We start from the raw sequence: 4,711 nt of genomic DNA on the forward strand, positions 1-4,711 counted from the left end.
TACTTTTTCACTAGTTCAGTCTTCAAACCCCTCAGAGACCTGACAAGGATATATTGTAATTTAAATGGCTTATGTGTAGATTAAAATTATACACATACCCATTACCTAGAAGACCACCCCACTAGGTTCCTGTGATGTTGATTGGCTTCATTAGGGACACAGTTCCAGGGCAGAATCAATCTTTGGCTGCCAGACCTGTCAAATATGAGAGGACTTTCTGTGGAATAGGAATTTGGGAGACTGACCTTGCATTGTCTGTTGTCCTGTTTGTTCACAATTCAGGCCAGGCCTTAGCAATGGGCAAGACAATGGAGCAGTCTTTCTTAGTGGTTATCATACCACTATCTAGGTGAAGTCCTTTCTTGTTCTGTCTGTATTTTCTCGGAGGCCTAGGGTGTGTCATTGATAGGATTTTGGAATCTCTGTCATTTTAAGCATCTTGTTTAAGCATCTTAAATGCCATATTCCATATTCAGCAGGTCTCTGAAGTGCTCTAGGACTATCTATCTATCTATCTATCTATCTATCTATCTATCTATCTATCACCTGAATAGACAAACTTAGTTTGATTCTAGTTACCCATCCTAGGCTTAACCTTAAAAACATATATCTTGATTATACCTCTTTTATTTTTAAGCATGAACACATGAAGTTGTGGTTAAGGTCTGACTTTCATATAACAAAGATGGCTACTAGTCATGTGACTGCTCTTAACCAAAATAGTGGTGAAGCCTTGGCGCCACCCTCTTTATCCCAAAGTCAAGAAGGTGGCCAGTCACATATTGCTTGCTAGCATGTAGTTAAGCAGATGTGGTGAATGATTTAAAATAAGCAAGCTGGGCACTCACCAATACCGCCATTGCAATAACTACTGTTGCCCCCACCACCTCCACTACCATAGCCACCATCACTGGTCACACATGGACAGGAGGGAGGTGGGGTGGGATGAGACTAGGCAGCACCTGGAGCCCTGTGTGCTGCTGTGCCTCAGGTGGGTCAGACGGCTGCTTGGTTGAGGCATCTAGCTGCTGAAGCTAAGTTGTGGTGAGGGAGGAAGGAGGGAAAGGGGCAAAAGCATGGTTCTCAAAAAATTGGACAAAGGGAGTTCAGACCAATTTGGATAAAATTTTGTTTTATATCCAGTGTCACCCATTTTCCCAGGCCTTTCTGGAGATCCCGAGACTATGGAAATGGTGTCTGTCCTATTTGATAGTCTGGGATCTAACAGTTTATATGAGGGCAGTAACTTCAGATCAAACATCTTTGTATCAAAGGTTTCCCGAAAATACCTGGTCTTTGTTCCAAATGGGGATAACTGGTGCAGCTACCACTCAGCAGAGAAAGCCTGAGGGTTCTGGACCCAGATAGGAAGCAGCTGGGGATGGGTTCTCATAGAGTCCAAAGAAATGATGTTTCCAGTGGAGAAGGATAGGAGAAGAGAAGTGGTCCCTATGTGTCCAGTAAATACCTGGACCACTAGCTCGGGACTCAACTTCTCCTGTGTTATGAACCATCTATTCATACATTTTGGTCTCCCCCTTGCTCTCTCTTTTTCTGATTTCCTCCCTGCCTCTTTCTTCCTTTCCATGGCAACTTCTCTGGCTTCCTTCCATGGGGCCAGTAAACTCACCAGAGAGCATCTTCACAATAAATCTGTATTTAATATATCCTAATCTGGTTTGAATTGGCTCATTTCACTGGCAGGAAATAACTTATCAACTCAGTTGATGGATCCAAGTTGCCAGCCCACTCCCAGGAGAGTCATTCTCAGAACGATGATAGTCATGTTTCATAGAGATTACTGACTCCTCCACCATAGCTTACAAAAAACCAACTAGGGTGTGAGAACCAACACCTCACCTCAAGGAGGAAAAACCTTTATGGTGTAATGCATGTGATATTGTCATCCCATGCTCGTTGATCAAGTTATTCCATGCGTGAGATCATGTACTATATTATTTCTCCTCCTTTCTGAGTTTCTCCTCATATCAAAGACACTTGGTTTGAAGAGCATCTCTCTAGGACAAACCCTGTGAGAATGAATCCCATGCAGTCCATTAACGGTATTTGTAGCTCAGATCCAAATAAACGAAGAAGTAGGGAGAACAGCTCTTCCATTATATATGGGAGATATGGACAGTGTGCTATGAGGACCGAGAACGAAGCTGGGAGTGCCTGAGAGCAAGGCGCAAGTTGCCTATTGGCCAACTGAAAAGAAAATGAAAAGAGTCTTGTATAGTCTTTCGCTTTAAGGTGAGACTGACTATAAACAGAGTGATAACATGCATAAGGCAAGCCAAGTACACTGTCTTTTGCCAGTTTCAGTTGGCCATACTGCATAAAACCTTTGCAACTGTCTTAGACCCCTTTTAAATAAAACATTAAACAACTCAGAATTCTGAGGAGACATCAAGCAATAGCTGCTATGATAATGAAAAGAATTAAAGTAGAATTTTTGGTTAGTTACATTTTCTAACAACCTTCCTAGCTCTAGTACATAACCAGACTGTTTGGGGTGCTAACAGGAGGCTGTGAAGGATTAGATTTTGGTTCCTCCAAATGCTCAGAGGGTGAAGATTATGCAAGAAGGGCAAGTGGTTTGAGAGTACCAATTAAATTTTCTTTAAAAAAATACTAGTTGGCATTAGCATATACAAAGAACTAAAAAAAAAAAAATGAACATTAAGAAAATAAATGACCCAATTAAAAATGGAGTACAGAACTAAACAGAGTGTTCTACAAAGATGACCAAAAAACACTTGTGAAATGTTCAACATCCTTAGACATCAGGGAAATGCAAATTAAAAGTAATTTGAGATTCATCATATCCCTGTGACAATGGCCGAGATAGTTAAACAAATGACAGCTCAGCTGTGGTGCTAGGGAAAGGGGAATACTTACTTATTCCTGATGGGAGTGAAAACTGGTACATCCACTATGGAGATCAGCTCAACTCTCATCAGAGAAGCTTTTCTGTTTGCAATAGATGGTAATTCCACAACTAGATAGTGTGCAGAGACAGATCTATTTTAGAACATTCAACTCTAAATGGAATGTCTTGACTACATCCTTACCTCAGGGCTCAAGGATCTATGTGTGGAAGACGTGGGAAGACTCTAAGAGAAAGAAGTGGTGGATGACTAAAGGAAAGTGCTTTCCAGACAAAGTAAGATTAACACACATAGGAACTCTCTGAGACTATGACAGCATCCACAAGACTTACACAAGTTTACAGCCAACAAAAATCCCAACATGGAGAAGGGGAAGTGAGCACAAAGTCCTGCCCCTAACCAAGAAACTATTTGCAAGTTATAGCTGACTTTTTTTTTCCCACTGTGTGACCCACTTCATTGCCAGCAGCCTACAGGCATGGAGGCTGGGCAATGGTTAAGAGCCACAGTTTGCTCTAGCATGGGACACTATGAAATTATAGCTGATTACAGAGGAAAAATCAGTTTTCTTCAGTGGGTACATTGAGGGTAAGCCATATGATTTAGAAGTAGTTAGTTGACCAGCACAAAATGGAGTCCATGGTTTTGTTGTTGATAATGAGTGTATGGTTTTTGTTTTGTTTTTAAGAGAGTTAAAGAACAGGAAGTTTGGTAGATAAGAAAGAAAAAGAATATGATCAAAATATATTGCATGAGCAGATGCCCGCTATCGCTTTTTGACGCTTGCTGCAGCCATGGTCAACTCCACCGTGTTCTTCGACATCACGGCCGATGACGAGCCTTTGGGCCGCGTCTGCTTCGAGCTGTTTGCAGACCAAGTTCCAAAGACAACAGAAAACTTTCGTGCTCTGAGCACTGGAGAGAAAGGATTTGGCTATAAGGGTTCCTCCTTTCACAGAATTATTCCAGGATTCCTGTGCCAGGGTGGTGACTTCACACGCCATAATGGCACTGGTGGCAAGTCCATCTATGGAGAGAAATTTGAGGATGAAAACTTCATCCTGAAGCATTCAGGTCCTGGCATCTTGTCCATGGCAAATGCTGGACCAAACACAAACGGTTCCCAGTTTTTTATCTGCACTGCGAAGACTGAATGGCTCGACAGCAAGCATGTGGTCTTTGGGAAGGTGAAAGAAGGCATGAACATTGTGGAAGCCATGGAGCGTTTTGGGTCCAGGAATGGCAAGACCAGCAAGAAGATCACCATTTCCGACTGTGGACAACTCTAACTTCTTTTGACTTGAGGGCGTTTTACCCATCAAACCATTCCTTCTGTAGCTCAGGAGAGCGCTCCCACCCCATCTGCTCGCAATACCCTTTAATCTCTGCTCTCACTGAAGTCTTTGGGTTCCATATTTTCCTCATTCCCCTTCAAGTCTAGCTGGATTGCAAAGCTAAGTTTATGATTATGAATAAAAACTAAGTAAGAACTGTTAAAAAATATATTGCATGAACTTTTTCTTAATATATTCATTTTAGTGGCATTTTTGTTTTAAAATTTTAATACATTTTAAAGAAAAATATAATTATGTTAATCCCCTTCTTCCCTTTACCCTGTCTAACTCCTCTCAAGTCCCCTACCTCCAATTAATTCCAGGTATACCCCTCTTAAATTGATAGCAACTTCTTCCCTAATTATTATTTCGTGTGTGTGTGTGTGTGTGTGTGTGTGTGTGTGGTTTCAAGGTTGACTGCTTCTTTTGGACAAACCGTTAGGAGGCTCATCCCTAGGAGAGGTTAATTTGTTGTCTCTCAGCAGT

At 41.6% G+C, this 4,711-nt stretch overlaps 1 non-coding gene and 1 pseudogene across 1 annotated transcript; one reads left to right on the top strand and one right to left on the bottom strand.

The window, feature by feature from the left end:
* Nucleotides 1-3,331: 3,331 nt before the first annotated feature.
* Nucleotides 3,332-3,490, bottom strand: LOC117701562 (small nucleolar RNA SNORA42/SNORA80 family). The gene has a single exon (XR_004605766.1). It is a non-coding gene; the product is annotated as a small nucleolar RNA SNORA42/SNORA80 family (small nucleolar RNA).
* Nucleotides 3,491-3,661: 171 nt separating this feature from the next.
* LOC117701561 (peptidyl-prolyl cis-trans isomerase A pseudogene) lies at nucleotides 3,662-4,392 on the top strand (annotated as a pseudogene).
* The last annotated feature ends 319 nt before the right edge of the window (nucleotides 4,393-4,711 follow it).

Source organism: Arvicanthis niloticus, unplaced genomic scaffold (genome assembly GCF_011762505.2).
Source record: "Arvicanthis niloticus isolate mArvNil1 unplaced genomic scaffold, mArvNil1.pat.X pat_scaffold_134_arrow_ctg1, whole genome shotgun sequence".
NCBI classification, from domain to species: Eukaryota; Metazoa; Chordata; class Mammalia; order Rodentia; family Muridae; genus Arvicanthis; species Arvicanthis niloticus.